The sequence below is a fragment of the Schistocerca cancellata genome, chromosome 2 (assembly GCF_023864275.1).
Source record: "Schistocerca cancellata isolate TAMUIC-IGC-003103 chromosome 2, iqSchCanc2.1, whole genome shotgun sequence".
NCBI classification, from domain to species: domain Eukaryota; kingdom Metazoa; phylum Arthropoda; class Insecta; order Orthoptera; family Acrididae; genus Schistocerca; species Schistocerca cancellata.
In genome coordinates, this window is record NC_064627.1 from 738,419,019 (window position 1) to 738,442,665 (window position 23,647).

Genomic DNA, 23,647 nt, shown 5'->3' on the forward strand with positions numbered 1-23,647 from the left:
AGAATTGCCTCTCTGGTGCCTTTACCTTTCATGAAGCCAAACAGATCGTAATCCAAAAGATCTTCAGTTTTTGTTTCCGTTTCATATGCTGGACAGTTTGATCTCAAGCAACATACCCAGTACAAAGAATATCAGTGAAAGTAGAAAGCAAGTAATCAATCCATGAAAGTGTCCAAGTGTTTTGTGAACACTAAGAAATCTGAAGCAAATGTTGTCACAGCTTGTGACTTAGGACTTTTGTATCACGCAATCGAACATAATCTCAGTTACGCAAGTCCGGATTGCATCAATAAATTGACGTTATGTGTATTGGTTATGTGTATTGGCACATTCAGAAACAGCTGTAAGTCCGTCCTGCGACAAGGCGAAGTCTGAAAATTTCAGTGAAAATACACTCCTGGAAATTGAAATAAGAACACCGTGAATTCATTGTCCCAGGAAGGGGAAACTTTATTGACACATTCCTGGGGTCAGATACATCACATGATCACACTGACAGAACCACAGGCACATAGACACAGGCAACAGAGCATGCACAATGTCGGCACTAGTACAGTGTATATCCACCTTTCGCAGCAATGCAGGCTGCTATTCTCCCATGGAGACGATCGTAGAGATGCAGGATGTAGTCCTGTGGAACGGCTTGCCATGACATTTCCACCTGGCGCCTCAGTTGGACCAGCGTTCGTGCTGGACGTGCAGACCGCGTGAGACGACGCTTCATCCAGTCCCAAACATGCTCAATGGGGGACAGATCCGGAGATCTTGCTGGCCAGGGTAGTTGACTTACACCTTCTAGAGCACGTTGGGTGGCACGGGATACATGCGGACGTGCATTGTCCTGTTGTAACAGCAAGTTCCCTTGCCGGTCTAGGAATGGTAGAACGATGGGTTCGATGACGGTTTGGATGTACCGTGCACTATTCAGTGTCCCCTCGACGATCACCAGTGGTGTACGGCCAGTGTAGGAGATCGCTCCCCACACCATGATGCCGGGTGTTGGCCCTGTGTGCCTCGGTCGTATGCAGTCCTGATTGTGGCGCTCACCTGCACGGCGCCAAACACGCATACGACCATCATTGGCACCAAGGCAGAAGCGACTCTCATCGCTGAAGACGACACGTCTCCATTCGTCCCTCCATTCACGCCTGTCGCGACACCACTGGAGGCGGGCTGCACGATGTTGGGGCGTGAGCGGAAGACGGCCTAACGGTGTGCGGGACCGTAGCCCAGCTTCATGGAGACGGTTGCGAATGGTCCTCGCCGATACCCCAGGAGCAACAGTGTCCCTAATTTGCTGGGAAGTGGCGGTGCGGTCCCCTACGGCACTGCGTAGGATTCTACGGTCTTGGCGTGCATCCGTGCGTCGCTGCGGTCCGGTCCCAGGTCGACGGGCACGTGCACCTTCCGCCGACCACTGGCGACAACATCGATGTACTGTGGAGACCTCACGCCCCACGTGTTGAGCAATTCGGCGGTACGTCCACCCGGCCTCCCGCATGCCCACTATACGCCCTCGCTCAAAGTCCGTCAACTGCACATACGGTTCACGTCCACGCTGTCGCGGCATGCTACCAGTGTTAAAGACTGCGATGGAGCTCCGTATGCCACGGCAAACTGGCTGACACTGACGGCGGCGGTGCACAAATGCTGCGCAGCTAGCGCCATTCGACGGCCAACACCGCGGTTCCTGGTGTGTCCGCTGTGCCGTGCGTGTGATCATTGCTTGTACAGCCCTCTCGCAGTGTCCGGAGCAAGTATGGTGGGTCTGACACACCGGTGTCAATATGTTCTTTTTTCCATTTCCAGGAGTGTATATAAGCACCAAAAGTGTCAGTGATGAACCATGACATGGAGGAGCTGAAACTTGATGTACAGAATCTTGTTTTGAAGATCTACAATCAATTCGCTTTATCAGATACAAGGTCTGAGGACATGAAATAATTTTTTGAATCTGTGGATCTTGAGAGTCCTGAGATATTAGAATTTAAAGTATGTGTTCACAAGGTGAACTCTGGCCATTACAGATTGATTGAGTACTGGGCCAGCTACAAAGAGCTATTTCAAAAGTATTGATGCCTGCCAAAGTACCTTGCATCAGTCTCTTTTGCTCAAGACACAGGGAGCGTAATTATTCCTGAAATATATTTTCATTTTGTGTCAAATGTATACTGATCAGCCAGAACATTATGACCACTGAACTACTATCCATATGAACCCCTCCAGGCGAAACAGCGTCACATGATGAGGAATGACAGCTAGTCAGACGACTGCACAGTGCGTGTTACTCCGTGTGTGTAATGGGGAAGGCGTACGATCTATCCGAATTTTACCAAGGGCAGAGTGTGATGTCCCAGATGCTCGGCACGAGCATTTCGGAAACTTCGACTTGTCGGGTGTTCGAGGAGTGCTATAGTGAGTGTCTTTAACACGTGGCGAAACCAAACCAAGGTGAAACTACGTCGACACGTCCCGGTGGGCGGGGGGGGGGGGGGGGGGGAGGGAGGTTGTGGCTGGCCAGCACTCAGTACAGATGTCGGACGTCGTAGGCTGAGCAGAAACAAGACAGCTGGCGAATTGTGGAGGAGCTAACATCAGGCTAATGCTGGTCAGAGAACAAGTGTCTGAACGCACTCCTAACGGTTGACTTCATAGGTGACGACCCATGCGTATGCCAACGTTAACATCACGACTGAAACGGACAAGTGACCATCGGCACTGGACATTGGTACAGTGGTGGAGCGTTGTACTATCTGATGAATACTGATACCTTCTTCATCATGCCCATGGCACCGAGTCTTCCAGGAGAGTACTGTACTGTAGAACGGAGACAAGCTGGCGGCAGCTCCATTATGCTCAGGGGAATATTCACGTGGGCATCCACAGGTCCAGTCAAGCTCATAAAGGCACCTTGACGGCCATGGAGTACCCTATACTGGTTGCTGAGCACATACACCCCTTCACGACGATCTTCCGATGGCAATGGCGTTTCTAAACACGATAATACGCCATGTCACAAGGCCAGAAGTGTGATATAGTGGTTCGAGGAACACAGTGGTGAGTTCCAATTGATGTGATGGTCCCCACCTCTCCAGATCTGAACCCGATCGAACACATCATGGATGTGACTGAAAGTGGAGTCAGAGCTCATCGCCTCCCTCCCCAGAATTTACGAGAATTAGGTGACTTGTGTGTGCAGATGTGGTGCCAGCTCACTCCACAAGGCCTCATTTCTTCCAAGCCACGACGCGTCGTCGCTGTTATCCGTTCCAAAGGTGGTCATACCGGCTATTAGGTACGTGGCCATAAAGTTCTGGCTGATGAGTTTATGAGGTCAAATGCTATCAGCATCAAAAGATCACACAAAGAAAGAACTATAAAATGTACGGGAGTGAAACCAAGAAATTAATGGGAGAGATTTCATCAACATCCCTAAATAAGATTTCATGTGAATTCGATTGTTTCTGTGACACATTTTTGAATTATCTCGAAACCCATTATGACCTCCGAGCTAATAATAAGTATGCAAGGTTGGAATATCTTTCTTCGAGTTGGAGGAATACAAAATTGTGATTTTGAACTTTCAGTGGAAATACTCACTCTACAAGATCAAGTCAACCTGGATCACCAATATGAAGAATTTTGCTAGGTGAAAGATAACGTTGCTGACTGTATCACTGGTGATGTCGTGTCTAAGTGGGTGAAATTCTTCACATTAGTGCTCAACAAAAAGAGATGAATATGTCTAGGCTCATATTTGTTATACTAAGAATACCAGCTTCAAATGCATTTGTGGAACGAGTGTTTTCGATGATGAACAAGTGGACTAATGTTAGAAACTGGTGTTCACCAGAACTGATAAAATCAAATATTTTTCTCAGAATTCCGAACATCTTACACCATTTTGCATTGTCTTTCTCCAGGTCGACAAATTCTATGAACATGTCTTGATTTTTCTTTAGTCTTGCTTCCATTATCAACCACAACGTCAGAAATGCCTATGTCGTGCTTTTATCTTTCCTAAAGCCAAACTGAACATCATTTAACACATCTTCAATTTTCTTTTCCATTCTTCCGTATATTATTCTTGTCAGCAACTTGGATACGTGAGCTGTTAAGCCGATTATGCGATAATTCTCGCTCTTGTCAGCTCTTGAAGTCTTCGGAGTTGTGTAGATGACGTTTTTTTTCGGAAGTCAGATGGTATTTCGCCACACTCATACATTCTACACACCAACAAGAATAATCGTTTTGTTGCAACATCCTCCAATGATTTTCGAAAGCTGATCTTAAGTGTTCAAAAGATTTTTAAAAAATTCTGATTTTAATACTGGATCCCCTGTCTCATCTATATCAATTCCTGTCTCTTCTTCTTTCATTTGATAAGACTAATCTTCCCTTCATAGAGGCCTCTAATAGTCTTTTCACGTATTCTCTCTCTTCTCTGCATTTCTCTGGAATTCCCATTGCACTCATAATGCTACCACCCTTACTTTTAATTTCATCTAGGGTTTTTTTAACTTTTCTATATGGTGAGTCATTCCATCCGACCGTCGTTTCGTTTTCTTCAGATTTTTCAAGCAGCCATTCCATCTCAGCTCCCCTGCGCTTTCAATTTACTTCATTTTTAAATGACTTTTGTTTCTGCATTTTGAATTTCCTCGAATATTTTTACAGTTCCTTTCTTCACCGAACAACAGAAGTATTTCTTCCGTTCCCCATGGTTTCTTCCTTAGTACCTTCTTTGTGCCTATGTTTCTCTTTTCAACTTCTTGGACTGCCCTTTTTAGAAATATCTATTCCTCGTCAGCTGAACTTGCCTACTGAGCAATTTCTTATCGCAGTTTCTGTATCCCCAGAGAACTTCAAGCGTATCTCTTCATTCCCCTCCCTTCCTTTAAACTTCACCCTACTCTTCATCTCTACTAGATTGTGATCTGGGTACGCCTTACAACCCAGCATCTGATTTCGGAGTCTCTGCTTGACCAGGATGTAATCTAACTGAAATCCCGTATCTCGCGGCCTTTTCCAAGTATAGCTCTTCCTCTACATTAACATAAGACTGGATAAAATGGCAAAATATCCCTCTACGACCCCCAGTTCAGCAACACCCTCGGTAGCAACCACGAACGTTTGCTGGACATGTTAAAAATGTACCTGTAAGAAACATCGACACCGATGGGTCACACTGGTTTTGTATTTGCCTTAAAGTTTAACAGATTATTACGGTGAAGCTTGTTAAATTTAATTGTTTTCTGTTGACTTATGTTTTATTAATAACTATTGAAGTGTTATGCTAATTCCCTGCCGGGGCTGTCGTGTCTTAAAACGAAAGGCTAGCGGCGTTCTGTTATAATTTTCGTGAACCATTACTTACTACAGCACGCGAATAATAGCTTTCTATCAAAACCTGGAGTGAAACGTTCGGTAGTGTTTACACACATGAGCTTAGTTCTGTCCCACGCGTCTACGTGTGGGTTTGTTTCCGTTCTGCGTCAATGGTGTATTATTTGAATTTAATTACGGTTAGCGTTCGAACTCATTCTAGTCTACTTTGGCTTCAGAGGTTCTTATTAGAAATTACTCTGAGTGCTTTGCTGTCAATTTATTTATTATTATTCTGTTAGTGGCGTTCACTAGTTGTACAGCTGGCGAGTAGTTTCTTGCAATGGTTCTATAACTGGCACGCGAATTTTGCAATTCTCACGTCAGTCTCCCGATATAATTGCCGTGGGGATTACAGTGCTGCCTGACCCATCCTCTTCTACCTTCCCACTTGATTTCAATCTATCCAACTGTTAATTATACTATGGAACTGCGTATAATCACAAGTGTCTCCTACTTGTGTTCTAGAAGGTGAGAACCAGAATTTTAAGCCATATTGAGTTCGGGCAAGTGGTGGCGGTCACTATGGACTTTGTATTGATATTTGCACAGTATTCAGTAAAATTCTATAGATCAGAGCTTGGTTAAATTGCGCTCTGGAGACCTTTGCTATTCTGATTTATACCTTTGGTCTAATGTTATTGCTTTCAGGGTTACAATGTAAGTGAACATCTTGGATCTCCGGCTTCGATATTATTAAATGTTATTAATGTTGCTAAACCAGTTTCACGTTTTAGTAAGCAATGAAATGTTTCCTTTTTAAACGAACTGATTTGAAAAGTTTGGTTAAATTGTTTTCACGTTTCAGTTTTGGTAGATGTTTAACTGTTCTCTTCAACTTTCAGACCTTGAGCATTAATTGTGGTATGTGTGTTTCACCGTATGTCTTTGGATATTAATAAATGTTGTTTTGGAAACCTGTCAGTGTTGCGAGTGATGTTAAATCCCACCGTTTTCCAGTCCTTCCACTTGCAAACAACCAGCCGTGGACATCTTCTACTGTCCTGTCGCTGACACAGACGATATATATGCTCTTCAGGAAATCTCCAAACATTCGGATGAAAGGTGAGCTATCATAGTGTTCAAAATTTTAGTACGTCTGCTAACAGCCCAAGAAGTACGCACTTTAATACGGACTAAGTCACACTGGGAGCCTTTATAAAGAATGGATGTCTTAGTCAAGGCGAGTATTCACTAAGGCCATTTAAAATGCATTGCGCTTGCTTTATTTTGAGGACACTCCTGTAATGAGGAAACCTCATAATGAGGAACGGGTCAACTACTGTCTCTCTGCATAGACGGATATTATTCCCTAGTTCAACCCATCATCCCACGAAATATATTGTTTCATGTACTGAACACCAGCAAAAGCCATAATACCCTTGTAATGTCTCTTGCAGCGGTCTCTCCGCGATATTTTCAGAAATTTTATAAATTATATAACTCAGTAAATATCTCGAAATATCTCTTCTTATCTTACCGATTCCTAAACTTTAATATACGACGATTATCAATGCAAAGTAGTTTCAAGCCCTATTATTCCTTGGAGCGTCCATTTACTCCATGGAATAGCTTCTCTGCTACCTGTTTTCTCTTATGAAAAGAATGAAGGAGTGCTTGCCGATTAGCCGTGAAAGAACGAAGATGTATATGTATGTATTGTTGAGCTAGTCGCCATCTTGATGAGATTCTGTATGAGAAGGAATTTAATACATGAACTAAACTAAAGTAAGTATGTTCGCGAATTATTTAACTCATTATTATTGACAGTGTCTGCTTACTACGCTGTGTTGCACGGGATCAGTGGGGAACGTCTGATTTACACTGGACGAACCTACCGTTTTGTATGCTCAAGATATCCAGTTCATTACTTTCAATAAATAGGCTAACACGGTCTTACCAGCAGATCTCCGGTCTTACCCATGTGATCACCGAAAGTTAATAATTATTACAAATGTTTTTAGGAGATCGACTGACAATTTTTGTCGCACCGAGACTTCGAAATTGCTTCACTGCCTTATGGAATTTAAGTTAAGCTCAATTTAATCAGGATAGAACAGTATTGAACTGTGTGAATGTGATAAGCCTGTTTTGTGAATGAAAATTCCCTTACTATACGCATGTTTTTTACTATCCTGAGCAGTGAAGCTAAATCACGTCGGTGTGAGAGAGGATTTTAAAATTTTAGATCCCACAAAAATATTAAACACTCATCACAAGTGATGCGCCTAGGACACACTTTCCATGCAAACCTTATTCATAGGCTACACGTCAGAGTCGACTTACGCAAGCTTTCCACTGCACTGCACTTCATTGTGGAAGGCTACACTATTAAAGGAACAGTACATGATAGGCAATACAAATGGTACAAAAATGAAACACACAGACACGGCTGCGCGCGCGATGAATACACAGAAGGAATGTAAATATTGAGTTTTTTGTACTTCAACGTTCTTAATATACAAGCTTGGTTCATCAGTAGCGCTTACAACGATTCTGTGCTTATTTCTACAGCAGCTGCTATTGCAGATCAAGATAGACGCCACAACAAACTTTACTTATCCACTACACATAGTCGTGAAATGTGGAACAAAATAAAGTTTATAGAAAAAGTGATTTATGAACTCGCCAACCAAACTCACAGTAAATTCCTTCATTGCTGATGGCAAGAAATGTAATGATACAAAATGTTCCTACAGAACTTTGCATTTTAAGAAATAAGGTAAAAATATCGCAATAGGCATAAAATGTATAAAGTCCTATTTTAGATTTCGGAAATCATTTCTTAAGGTGTGCTTACACTTTAATGCCCGTTGATAATGGTACAAATACAATTTTCGACATTAACCCTTAACTCACGAGGTGTGGTCACTCTCCAAGGTCAATTTTGGCGGAATGGTTCTATACTCTGCCTACCCTCCTTAACTTTCCAACCCCACAATGTTCTTTTGTCGGTTGCGTTATCGCCATCTTTGTTTGGCTGTTGACACGTGTTACTGACAGGTGTTTGGTTTCCCTAGACCGCGCCTCGTAAACTACATTCCTACATACTTCAGTATAGTAGAAAATGTGTTCGCAGATAAATGTTGGTTCTAACTTTACCGAATTTGGTGAAATTGATAATCGATGGATTGAGGAATGTGTCAGTGATACAGATCAAGAAATAGACGAAAAAGATAATGATTTTACAATATCTCAGTTTCGTTATAGAACAATAGGATCATTTAAAGGAAGAACTTCAAAGAAAACAGATGGGAATCTTTGTGCTTCTTCAGCAAACTGCGTAAAGTGTCAGTTAAAATCAAATGTGTTCGGAGTGGTGATACAGAAAAATGTAGATCCCAACATTGAGTGTCAATTTTGCAGACATTCTCTTTGTACGAATTGATTGGAGTTTTTATGTGTAAGCTTAAGCCCTGGAAGTTAGTTTCATGGGGAAATTTACCTGCTACAGAGATACTATAACTTTTCAGAATGTGAAATTCAGTTGTATGACAGTCCATTTATATGTACTATTTAAAAAAAACGCACAAAAGCATGTGACTTCGAATGATAGAAAGTAAAACGCTGGATTCTTTATTTAGTGCAATAAAATAATCAAGGAGCATGTAGACAACAATTAAATAATTCCAAAAATAAATGTAATACGCCATAAATTAAAAATTTCAAATTATTTGTGCCTTAAATCTCGGTTTGAACATAGGAATCCCAGAAATCCGACATGTAATTGTAACACAAAAATCATCTCGTGAGTTAAGGGTAAAAATGAGTAGCCTTTGGAATAATTTAATCTGAAAATACGGCTGCTGTTAGAGTTTGAGATTGAAACAGTAATGAATTGCCGCTTCGTCTTGCCGTACCAAATAAATTCAAGGGTTCTCTTAAGAATAGGGGATAATACTCAAAAACTTCTCTAAGAAATCTATTTACCTAGTTCTGTGCGACGATTTATTAGTCATCAAGAAAGTATTCAGAAAAGACCAATAGAGCTTTTCTGTCAACTCTCATTAACAGGAAATCTTAGGCTACATTTTGTACCTAAAGTAATTTACGAGTGATAAAGTAAAAGGCTTATGTCCTCGCGATTACGACGAAGAGATTAGTACTTTCAGAACTCGCTGGATAAAGTTTCAATTGAATATCGAGCGATACAAGATTTATTTTAATATTCATCGCGGTTATTAGAGCAATATTTCATTCAGAGTTATTGAATCCATTAAAATGTTAATAAATCAATCAGCGTTGTCCTCGCCGTATCTCGCGTGCGCCAATTGCAGCTGATTTATGGTGATCTGTGCCTGAAGCGTTCGGCAGGAAACGGTTCTGAATTTCGCAACGTATTCGTCTGTTAAGTGAAGGATGATGTGACACTTGTTTGGTTTTACTTAGTTCTGATTAACTGTTCAGTTATCCTATTTGAATCTTACACTATCAACTAGAAGTCTGTAAAGCGTTTACCTGTCACGGAGATCGCTTCAAACATTTAGTACAAATTTTTTTACGCGAAAAAGCAGACGCTTCCCGTGTTGTAAAACACACAAATATATTTAACACTATGTGTTAAATGTGAAGCTTACGGTGCATTCACGCAAATAAATAAAAAAGATTTGGTTACAACTAGCGTGGCTTTGCTATGATTTTCTTACGGAGCCACGCAAGCTGCTTTCCTTCCGGTAGCTTCTCGTTATTTTCACCGAATTCTGTTGATTAACGATAGGAAAAAACGAATACTATCAATTTTGGAAAACTGGCACACATCAGTGCAAAATGTATTATTTATTATGTACGAAGCTATATTACACAGTATGAAAAAATAAAGGCAATAAATCTATTATTTCACTGTCATCCTATCATTTGTAGAGAAAGAAGCCTGTACAATTAAAATCTGACCATACTCTGTAGTTTAATGTAAATGAAGTTGTTATGTCGCATCGTATCAAATGGTGACAAGTTAAGAAGAAAAGAAAACCATGTCTCAACCGCTTTTAGTTAATGTGGAACAATACAAACACAAAATCACTGATACATTTCCTTTTAATAGCAAACGATGTCTTCGGGTTATCATGTGCTTAACTGGAATGAAATGCTTTGAAACACGAACACTGACACGGTATGTACAAATTGACTTATGTCATATGTCGAAAACACATGTGAATGATTGCAGAAATCCGCCGTGGTTCGACAGCCGTCTTAGAAAGCTGCTACAAAAGCAATTTCGCGATTTGAAATTCAAACCACACAGAAGGAGAGTCATGCGTGCAGCGTCCAACGAATGAAAAAGTAAAATGCTATCTACCGAGTTGACAGAAAATCATAAGAAGTCACAGTCTTACGTTGTACCTGTAATCGGAATGTAGGCATCTGTCGAAACACTTTGAGACCATATTGGCTTGTAAACTGAGGATTACAAAGCGAAGGCGAAATACTAAACATTTTTTCCCAAAACTCTTCCTCTGAGGAAGGCCGCACTGTACTTCCTTCTGTCGTCTTACGAACATCAAGATGCCTATATTCGAAATAGGTGACGAAGGGATAGAGAATCAGCAGAAATCGATCAACACAGCAAAGACCACTGGCCTTATGGGACGTTTACAAGATTCCACACAGACTATGAGATAGAACTGGTTTCTCCTCCTAGAAGAAGTATATCGTAGGTCGCTGGAGGAGCGAAGTGTTCCTAATGATTAGAAAAAAAAAAAAAACAAGGCAGATCAATACCGTTTACAAGAAAGGTTGTAGAACAGAAGCACAAAATGATTCAAATGGCTCTAAGAACTATGGGACAGAACATCTAAGGTCGTCAGTGCCCTACACTTAGTACTACTTAAACCTAATTAACCTAAGGACATCACACACAGCCACCCCCAAGGCAGGATTCGAACCTCTGACCGTAGCCGCAGCGCGGTTCCGGACGGAAGCGCCTAGAACTACTCGGTCACAGCGGCCGGCAGAAGCGCAAAACTTAGGCCTATCTGTCTGTTGTAGACCTTTGGGTGAAGTTTTATGTGCGCATTTTATTTCCGGAGATCGAAAATGTCCTGTGTAAAAATCTACGTGGCAACCGAAAACAACGATCGTGTAAAACCCAGCTCTGTCTGTTCGTCCACGAGACGCAGAAAACAGTAGATACCGGCGCCCAGTTTGAAGCCGTGTTCCTTGATTCCCAGAATGGTTTCGATACAGTTCCACATTGCCGCCTGATCAAGAAAATGCGAGCGTACGGAATGTCACACACGCCGCGAGATTGGATTGAAGAGTTCGTAGTAAACAGAACACAGCATGCCATTCTTAAAGTGGACAAATATTCTGTCGTAAAAATAATTTCTACTGCACCCCAGTGAAGTGTTATAGGGCCATTATTTTTCACTATGCAAATGACCCAGTCGGTAACATCGGAAGTTACAACAGGTTTTTCGCCGGAGATTCTGTTGTACTCGTATACAGAGAAGTTGCAAAGTTAGGAGTTCGTAGTGGAGAGCATGAAGACCTGCAGAAGTTCGACACTTGGTATAGGGACTGGCAGTTGACCATCAACATGAAGCAATGAAATATACAGTACATAAATAGGCAGAAAGGCCCCTTATTAGAAGATTGAAGCACCATCGCTGAAAGCAATCACATAAATTAAGTATATCAGAGCACATAAAACCAATCGCAGGTAAGGTGGATGCTCGAGTCAGATTCATTGAAAGTGCGTATCCTTAGAAAGTGGCGTTCATCCACAAAGGGGGTAGTTTACAAAACTTTCATTTACTGTTAAAATTCTCAGAGAATATTTTCTTAGAAGAGTATATATTGCTTTTTCCTATGTGTATCACGCGAGAAGACCGAGAAGGTAAAATTAGAGGAGTTCGAGTTCACATGAGAGCTTAACAACAGTCGTTCTTCCAACGGACCTTTCGCGTCATGTGGCTTAGACAGGAGAAGAGGGAAATGAGAATGGTACACAAAGCACCGTCCGACACACACCGAAGAGGGGTTTGCGGAGTATATCTGTAGATATTTAATTTTTGTGGGGGTCCCCAGCAGCCTCATTGCGTTTTGTGAATGAAAACATAGTCCAAGTACCCGTCCATATGTACCAGCGACGTAGTAAACTGTGAAATAAAGCGTGAAGCTTAGGATATGTGCTTGAAATGGGCCCACAGTCGAAACTGTCGCATTTCATAGAAACTAAACGGATTACAACCTACCTGGACCATGTTTTCATTTTCAAAATATTGATGCAGCTGCCACAGTACAGGATACTCAAACAAGATAGTTTTATTACGTCAGTTCGATAGGTCTGACTGCGACGGTGGGAAAACCAATGGATAACAGCAAAATAATTTTGTGATTTCTTGCATATAATTAGATTCTGCTAATATGAAAGAAAATCTGCAGCACCAGAATGATTGGGAGTTAACGACCCATCGACAACGGGGTCATTAAACAGGAACGGGAAGCCGTTATTAAGGAACGAAAGCAATCGTTTCCGCTTCAAAGTGGACTACCGTCCTATTTGCTTCAGGCGATTTAGAGAAATAACGAAAACTCTAGAGCTGTATGGCCGGTTAGAGGTTTGAAACCCATTCCACCCGAATGTGGGTCCAGTGTCTCGATCGGTAGCAAGAGCAAAATTCAGGTCTGTATGTACAAACTGAATTAAAGGAGGCGATCCAAATATTGATTCCAATTGTAGATCAAAAGGCTGCAAAACCATAAAGGAGAGTACCCATCTCTAACGACGTACTTGTCACGGGACGTTAAAAGAAGCCTTCCTACGTTTACCGGAGAGAGATTAAGGCGTTGTTCCGTATCTTCACCCAGAAGTAAGCGTAAAGACGACAGCATGTGGCAAAGGCACGCAATTCACTAAAGTATATGCTTACGTAATGTCATACTAGATGAGCGGCTGACTTGAAGACTTGTCAGAAGCTGGTCGTTGTGGCCGAGCGGTTCTAGGCGCTTCAGTCCGTAACCACGCTGCTGCTGCGGTCGCAGGTTCGAATCCTGCCTCGGGCATGGATGTGTGTGATGTGCTTAGGCTAGTTAGGTTTAAGTAGTTCTAAGTCTAGGAGACTGATGGCCTCACATGTTAAGTCCCATAGTGCTTAGAGCCATTTTGAACTTGTCAGAAAAAAGAATTCGGTAATCATTCTGTATGGAAAACCACCATTAGCGAAAGATGTCATATGAGTAAAGAGTGTGTCGTAATATTTTTACTATTCATCAAATAAGTGAAATACGTCGTTAATCCTCTAAAGTTCTTCAGGGAGACGAGAGGAACAGAAAGAGAGATAGAGGCAGGCACACAGAGAGAAAAACTATTCAGAGAAAAACTACGTGTCCCAAAATTTTAGGCAGTGTGCAGGACTGCTTTAAGGCTCAAGCAACGCAAGTGGCCGCTTTGGGCGCCAACCTCATAGGAGATTCAGAGGAGCCCTAGAGCAAATTTTGTATCCAGAGTGAATCATATAAAGTAGCGAAAACAACATATTTCCAGGCTCACTAGATAAGATTTATTTTTAAAGATTTGACCAAGAGCCCAAGGAGCGGCAACTAATTAACGAGAGACGGAGCGAAGATGTGATGTTGAAGGGGGCAGGAGGGCGGAAACCAAATACTATGTCGCTTGCGTGGAAAAATGTTCTCGACCGATTCTGCAAATTCGTGAGACAAATGCTGAAGATCTGTACAGGAAGGTCGTAGAAAGCGGTAGGTTTAATCTTTAGTTCCTTACAGCGGATTGTCAAAATCGGCCAAAAAGTATTACTTTTCATCAGATATATATCATGTAGCGGCTATGATGGTAAAATAAAAACATTTAGTTTTAGATGAGTGCATATAGTCAGTCGCTTTTCCTGCACACTGCCTTTGAACATACTGGATTAGCCAGTTGGGGGAATGGGGGAAGGGATGATTGATTGGCAATAATTTGGGTAAACTATATAACCGTTGGTGTCTTGTGGGTTACATACATAAATAAAGCAATGGGGTTTCTGCTTTGCCAAATAATTCAGTGCTATACACTCGAGTGAGGGAAGATACTGCTTTCTCTTTCGGTTTCAACAATTCGCTACTTGTCATTTTACTTGCGAATGAACAATAAAAAATCTCCCCTGTTTATTTGTCCGCTATCATGATACTCCATTTTACGAGACTCGACGAATTAGTTTTGCATTAGGTCAGAGAAGCGTGGACTGCTTTCTATCAAACAGTTGTGTTGAGACGTAGGAGTAAACATTAAAACTGATCATCTACGGATATACAAATGGGCACTTGCTTGTTACGCACTGGCGCACTTCAATTAATGACTGTGTGTTACTTGTTAGCACGAGAATTAGACATCAGTGAACATGCATTAAGTGCAACACCGTGCGTAAAATTCGTTGAGATCAAACTAAATAACAAGGTAAAATGGAGTCATGCATATATAAAATAATTAAGAAACTCAGTTAAGTATTTCATGCTGAAGTATCTCTCCATGTGCTGACCTAAGGTCACAGGTACAAGCTCATATTGTATATTTTTATTCCCTGTTGTATTATACAAGTATCTCCAAATGCAGTACAGCTGAAGTGAATAAAGTATTTATTTAGCAGAAGCGAGAAGTAAGAATAATGTGTAAAATAGGTAATCTAACATCTTGCAAAAGCCTATTTATGGATTGTAGATAACTAAAACTACTTAATTGCTAATGGTAACTGTTGCTGTTAATAGTTTTCAGCTGAATTGTAATGTGCATAATAATAATACAGTTGTCCTGTTGATTGTGCAGTGCCGTTCAAGGTTCAGAGTGATGCACTTTGCCGTATTGGTCTTCGACAGGGTTCCATTTTACATTAAGCAAACAATTATGAATATCTACCACCTTAAAATAAAATTACAAGCATAAGGCACTACTTGTATAACTTATCCAGTTATCTAGATTCAACGATTGAAATGTCATATCAGTTGCTACAGAGTTCGTTGTAAAATTAAAGTAGCGATATTTTTATCAACCTTCGATTGGTCGCCAAATTAAAACCTCAGCCAAAACGCGGTGAAGCTTTGGACACATGTGCATTTCAGTGTTCAAAATGGTTCAAATGGCTCTGAGCACTATGGGACTCAACCTCTGAGGTCATTAGTCCCCTAGAACTTAGAACTAGTTAAACCTAACTAACCTAACGACATCACACACATCCATGACAGAGGCAGGATTCTAACCTGCGACCGTAGCAGTCTCGCGGTTCCAGACTGCAAAGCCTAGAACCGCACAGCCACTTCGGCCGGCGCATTTCAGTGTGTCTAGTATACCAGGATGTCACATAACATCGCACTTTTCAGTTCTGAGTGCATAGTGAACACGTAAACATGCCTAGATAATAGTGTCTCCCTCCAAGTGTGAAGTCTTGCTTAGCTGTTTCGCCTGATTTCATGCAGCCCACAGAACGTAACTGTCATGCATTTACTTCTTCTTGACAGTTCTCGGCCAGACACTGCAGGGGAAATGAAGATTCTCCTGCAACATTTTCTATGGGAACTATTTGATCATCTACCAAACAGCCCACACAGACTTGGTTGCCCCTGATTTTCAGCTGTTCGCCCTCATGAACCGCTCACTATGGGGACACAGACATCGAGCTGCAGACCTGCATAGGTAATTGGTGAAAATGACAGGGGGTTGCCTTCTGTGACGAGGGTATTGGAAAATTGGCACCACGCTACGATAGGTATCCAAGTCGGTGAGGTGACTATGTAGAGAAGCAGCTGGGAAATGTAGCTAAACGTTGAAAGCAAAACATTTTTAATTTCCACAGTGGTGTCCATTCTGCAACCGAACAGAGGCTGGAAAAAAGGTAACTCTCGTACGCGAAATTTAGTGACGTAAATAGGACCAAATTTTTACGGATATAGGTAGGTATTTCAAGTCAAAAATACTGTTGTAATCAAGTAAACGTTTAATTTACCAACATAAGCTAAACAGTAATAGTTTAACACGATTCTCTTTTTTCGGAAGTTACGGCTTTCCTTCTAATTTTACTGTTACATTCGGCTTGTCTACGCACAAATAATCCAAAGTGTCTCACCGAGAATTTATTGTTGATTACCTATTCTGTTGTCTAGATATGGGGGCGGGGGAGGGGTGTTTTTTACTAGTAATCAGAATGTCCTTGGCTCTAATTTTCCACTGTTAAAATTTTGAATGAAAATCGTCAGGAATGGTGGCCAAAGATCTCCAGCAGTCACCTTTGTTATGCCAACGCTTTTGCCAAAGAGGGCAGAGGAGTGCACAAAGGTTCAAGATACACTCTTGACGTTGGGTTGGGATAATGCCCCAAAAAGGCGGAAGAATCAGGAACGATCAATGGCATGAGGATGCAGAAAGCAACGGATACCACACCATTAAAGACACATAATATGTATCCACAGTACATGTTGCTTGTAATAGAAAAAAGTGTCATGATGACCTCTAGATTGGCAAAATATTCCTGAGAAGCCCTCCAATCGGATCTCCAGGAGGAAACTGCCAAGGAGGAGGTGACCATGACGAAAAGTTCTAAAACCAATGAAAGGGTAACTTCTACGAATTGGGGCGTAGAATGTCAGAAGTTTGAACGTGGTAGGAAAACTAGAAAATCTGAAAAGGGAAATGCAGTGGCTTGATGTAGATGTAGAGGGGGCCAGTGGAGTGAAATGTAAAGAAGATAAAGATTTCTAGTCAGATAAATATCAGTTAACTACACCACCAACAGAAAATGGTATAACGGGAGTAGGATTACCACAGAAATGACATACTGAAACTCGTGAATTTCCTGTATTATTTATTTTTAATTTACAACTGACTTCGATCAGAGACCATTTGCACAACATATGTTTGTTAATTGAAACTCTAAGCATCTGCCTATGTATAATAAACATTAAATTTGGACATTTGTTCGATGATGTAGGTGTAACTCCCGCTTTTGTGAAACCATTATACCGGAAAATTGCTGTACATTTAAAAACAAATTACACAGCAGCTTCATTTGTTACAATATGTCATTTCTATCATTTGTGAATGCTGTAGAACACGACCAACAAAAGCCATTTTGTAGTAGGATCAGGATCATGGTATTTTGCCTTGTTTCACAATATCGTAGTTACTGCACAACCTAAACGAATGTCAGAACTGACGCAACAAGCTAACATTTTTTACTTGAGCATGGACAGAAAATAAACAAAACCCTCTCTCCTCAAGGTGAAGAGTTTAACAAAACATTTAATCAATGGATTACAAAAAACTAATGTTCTTGAAAAAGCAGAAAAGGAAATTAGTGCAGCAGTACAATCAGTTGGCGAGGAAGTCTTCTCTGAACCGGGAACATCTTCCGAGACAATACGAAATGAGCTCGGTCAGGTAAGACAGATGTTAACCCCAGAATTAACTAAGGGCGTCAAAACGTGAATACGCAGATCTCTGATACGACACAAGAACTGAAGATGATAAAAACTGATTGCGGGAGACAATGCCTACACTGGTGCACGCGAATAAAATGTATGAGTGTTCTGTCGGACATATCCAACACAATAGACATCACTCATTCTGACGCTGCTGGTGCACAGGTTTATATAAAAAAGAGAATAGGGAAAGAAAGGGAAGGGATCGGTGGGTATTTACGACACAGCCGCACAGGGTGTTGTGGTAATGCAATGGCGAAAGATGAAAATTAGTGCCGGACTGGTACTTGAACCCAGATTTACCGCTTCGTCCATCCAAACGCAGTCCGTGAGCGACTCAGATTGCCAACTTTTTGCACGCTGCAGTGATCCGTCCCTCGTCCATTAAGCCACTACCCACAGATTACTGATTTCCGTTAGAACGAGGGCGATATTAGTGCATCCGCAATGAACAAACGTCAAAGAGCCGCCGCCTCTCAAACAAGTTTAAATATTTGTGTGGTGACGGTAAGGCACAAATTTTCAACTATCGCAGTTGCACCAACACAATGCCCTGTGTGGCTGAAATTTACAAATTCCCATCCATCACTTCTCTTTCTTTCCTCATTCTCTATTTCATATAAATATATACACCACTAAAATGTGAACATTTCTGTAAGATCATGACGGCTCCTTGACGTCTGTTTCGATGCGCATACACCAATACCGTCTTATCACCTGTGGGGAACCTGGGCAACTGCCTCACCGCAGTGGACACACCGGTTGCCCTGAACTCGCCGAAGTCAAGCGCTGTCGGGCGTGGCCGCCACTTGGATGGGTGACCATCCAGCCGCCATGGGCTGTTGCCTTTTTTCGGGGTGCTCTTAGCCTCGTGATGCCAATTGAGGAGCTACTCGACCGAATAGTAGCGGCTCCTGTAAAAGAAAACCATCATATCGACCGGGAGAGCGGTGTGCTGACCACACGCCCCACCTATCCGCATCCTCAACTGCGGATGACACGGCGGTCAGATGGTCCCGATGGGCTATTTGTGGCCTGGAGTGCTAGTGAGTGCTCATCTGGGGAACCAATAATTTGCGAGCTGAGGGTTAACGAACGATGTACGATACATTGCAGCGTGCGATAAGTTGGAAAGTTGAGTCGGTCGAGGAAGATGTCCAGAAATCCGAAGCAGTTAAGGCAACCGCTCGTGAGAAGCGGTAAATTGGGGTTCGACTCCCAGTCCGGCAAAAATTTTCAGCTCTCGCCATTACATAACCACAATGCCCTCTGTGGCTGGAGTAATAAATACGCCATTTCTCCATCCGTTCCCTTTCGTTCGCCATTCCTTGTTTCATATAAATAGCACGACTAGTTACTACAGTCAGTTCATTCCCAATCATCCGTAGCTCGTGTCAGGAATGTTTGTACAGTACGCTGCGGGCAGCATCCACGTTAACCCCCATTCTTTAAGATATGTGTTTACTGAAGCATCGCAGGTTTCAGATATTCGTACCTGAGAAAAATTATCAATATCCAGTAATTTTTATTGGAAGCCTCAAGCGGATCCCGTCTAAAACTTGGAGTGAGAGTCAAAAACCACAGTGTGCGCTATCCTACAGGTGAAAACAAGGAGCAACCACGCTGAAGGTTGCGGAAACCTCCGAAACGTGTTCAACTCACAATCAATATGAACAGACTTTTCTTGTGAAGCACTGGTAGGACCATGTCCAAGTTTGCTCAAGTCGAGAGATATTTAATCCTGAGACCTAAAACTCGAAACGGGTTAGTCTCAGTAAGAGTTTTGTGAAGTATTTTGAAGAAACTGGAACAACCCAGTAGCACACAAAGATATCATACGAATACTGAAGGTAAATCGCTGGTCGTATTCTCGAAAATTGATTCACAGTCTAGAGAACACAGTAGATAACTTTTGTCTGTCGTAAATTCACTCGATCTAATTCAGGAGGATGCCAAGCACATTGAGGGCATTGCTGGTTCGACGACACTGCATCCTGCGAACCACAATGGCCGGAATCACGTTGCTCGCGGCAAGGGCGCTCCATCTCCTCCTAGCCCTGGAAACGAAAATCATCATAATCAGATGCAAATCGCTTCACGGTTCTAGAAAGAAAACAAAAATTATCGGCATCGGTACCAACATATGTACCAGATGCGTAGGAGTGTACCTAATTTGGAGACACAGAGGCAAAAGAATTTTCGCGGACCACCACCTATACTAAATGAGAAAGGCAACAGCAATAGCCAGTGAATTATTCAAAACCGTCTTCTGGTTGGCTACAGCAACCTTTCGAACTTATACGGAAGGTCGAGGTCACTGAACAGCGATCTTCAACCTCTAATCAATCAACCAACTACAGGCGGTCTTATCCTTACCCGCAGAATGGGACGGGGCACACGTGATGGGGCAGAAATACAAATGTTACGTTGTAACGATGTAACAGATATACACGACGAATTATGCGATGATCCCGTGTTATTTATGGAACATTTTGAAGATCACGTTCAAGCGGCAGTTCATGCTATTGTTAGTGGAATATGGCTCAAATGGCTCTGAGCACTATGGGACTTAACCTCTGAGGTCATCAGTCCCCTAGAACTTAGAATTACTTAAACCTAGCTAACCTAAGGACATCACACACATCAATGCCCGAGGCAGGATTCGAACCTGTGCACTTGCACCTTGGAAATCGTGGCACATGAAGTATTAGTTATATATGACCTGAAGGTATCGCTGCAGGGTACCAAACCGGTCTTCATACAGGGAAAAATGCAATAAACAACTATTGCGGAACTGGACTTTAACTCAGTAAAATATAGACTATTTACCATCTTTGATTTTAGACATGCAACTTTTGAGCAAGTGACCGCCCAGATGAACAAAGCGACTACCAACCGTATCCCCTCGACGACCATTCTTCGAAAGTAGCTCCCAATGGCCTCTGCAGCAGGCACCTAGGTCATAGGCCTACATCCATGCTGACTGCTGTTCATTGGCGACGAAGACGGAAATTTTTACGCCAGTAGCGTAACTGAGTGGCGACACGAGTCCCTTTCAGATGAATCACGTTTTGTGCACCATCGGACAATGTGGGTCTGAAAGCAAACACCGTGCAACAAACATCTGAAAGGTCTAGGCCGGGCCCGCATCTCGTGGTCGTGCGGTAGCGTTCTCGCTTCCCACGCCCGGGTTCCCGGGTTCGATTCCCGGCGGGGTCAGAGATTTTCTCTGCCTCGTGATGGCTGGGTGTTGTGTGCTGTCCTTAGGTTAGTTAGGTTTAAGTAGTTCTAAGTTCTAGGGGACTGATGACCATAGCTGTTAAGTCCCATAGTGCTCAGAGCCATTTGAATTTTTGTCTAGGCCGGAGGAGGGAGCATTATGATCTGAGATATGCTTTCGTGGCATTCCATGGGTAGAATCGTCGTTCTGGAAGGCACAGAGGATAACTGTACATCTATGCTTGGGGATCATGGCCACGCCTACATACTGTTTGTTTTCCTCGGCATGATGTCATCTACCACCAGGACAATACAACGTGTCACACTGATCGCAGTGTACGTGCGAAGTTCGAAGTGCACCAGGATGAACTTACCGTACTCCCCTGGCCACCAAGGTCCCAGTGCTTAAACCCAACCGAGAATTGTGGGACCACTTCGATCGAGCCGATCTCGTGACGGACCCTCAACTGAGGGTTCTGATATTTCGCTTATCGGGTATTCCAATCACGTCACATCCTTTCCCGTTTTCTCTCGTGGGTGGAAACGTTTCGCGTGGACCGCCATGGTATATCCGAGTCCCGACTGCTATTCCGGTAGGGCGAAAAGTATGACCGAACTTTTTTTCAAATTAACTGTTTAGTTTAGTTTGTATAAGCTAATTACCGTCTTCTGCAACTGTAATGAAAGTCTTATTAAGGCCAAAAGCGTTTCGCTTTGTTGCAAAGCATCTTCAGCGGTCACTGTAACAATATAGTTTTTTCCTCTTACGGTTTTTTGCTACGATCATGAACAGTTCGCATGATTTACTCACTAGTAAAATCCAACATATACACGAGCAAGAATAGGAAGAATCAAGTAAACAACAAAAACCCATAAGTGGCGACAAGAATTAATACTGTTTATAGTAGTAAGTAAAGCATGCTTACTGTTCATGATCCTAACAAACAAAATTGTAAGAGAAGAAAATCATGTTGTTACAATGACCACTGAAGTGGCTTTAGAACAAAGCGAAACGCCTTTCGTCTTAATAACAGTTTCAATGCAGATGCCACAGACGGTAATTAATTTTCACAACTTGTATATCCACAACTGCTAGAGAAAGAGGGCAAAAAACTAAGAACACAACATGTAAACTATTTAGTTGTTGTCAGAGAGAGATAAACTTTTGTCGCGTTGCCCAATAAATCGCTGATTTCCAGGTAATAAAAGGTGCCAACGGATAAAGGTGAGGAGTAAGTATTTCAGTGAAATTGTTGATCAAAACAAAATTCTAACGTCTGCAACGTTTCGAAAGACGACTGCTTATAACGGGTATAACTACGAGTAATATGAGGGTTATGCCGTCTTTTGCGGATGAATGAAGTCTGACGGGTACCAAACACATGTCGCCTTATTTAAATCGTCTTCAGTGGTCACTGTTACAATAGTGGTTTTCGATAAGGACAGAATCTGAAGTAATGAATTAAAATTTTACCAAATCACATGCAGCTCTAATGCTTAAAATGAGTTTTTCTTTTCTCGTATTTTTAGCTCCTACATTATTTCCTTGTGTTCTACCATGCACAGGCATTGGATGTTTAGCACACTACAGTCATCTATTTTTTCGTTTGAGTATTTTTAATTATCGCGTTCATCACGAGTACTTCATTTGCTCCGATCTTTCGGTATGCGATCATCCGTTGTTTTCTTTTTTTGTGACTGTGGTGGTGTCTGCTGTTCCTCTGTGTTTGTGAATTATCTGATCAAAAATACCTCGACACCTATTAGTAGGAATTAGTATGTGGACTGTCCACCGTTCGCCTTAACAGCGGCTTGAACTCTTCAGAGGACGCTTTCACTGAAGTGTCTGAATAGCTTTGGCACAAGGGTAGCCCATTCTTCCTCAAGCGCCGAAACGAGAGACGGCAGAGATGTTGAACGCTGGGGTCTGCAGTGAAGTCGACGTTATAACTCAACCCACAGATGTTCCAGTGGATTCAGGTCGAGACATTCGGCAGGTCAGTCCATTTTAGGAATGTTATTTTCGACAAACCGTTGCCTCACACGCGCTGCTTTGTAACAGGGTGCATTGTCACACCAACACACCACGGCCCTGGAGTCGGCATAGCTCCAAATCTTTATTGAGGGTGAGGGGTGCCTTCCAGAACTCACGTACTAAAGTCTGGCAGCAGCGCGTGCTGTAAAAGACGGTTAGTGAGGCTTTTGACAGATGGTCACATTAAAGTGACTTGAAACTGTAGTTTGTGTTTGATGCATTGGTTCTTTTTCTTAAGACCAACTCTCCGATTAAATCATTGAAGGAATGTGGTGACAAGCTGGGGCTTGCAAAAGTACTTAATCAATACACTTAGCAGTCAACAACTCGGTATAAATGCACGTGTCAAGGGCCAAGATGAGACTTGCAGAAACGCGAGTTCAGCCTAATATTTAACTTACATGTGCACAGAAGGCAGCGCAAGAGGTGTTTTTTCGTTGCACTGGCTTTGATCATGTACTTAGAGTGGATATTGATGTAAAAGGAAATCAGCTGCAATGATAGAAAATTACAAAACATAGTCACTACTCTGTCGCTAATTGTGTTAAGATACAAAACTTGAAGGCAATCATTAAGCACGGTCTTAATGCCTATAATTTTTGG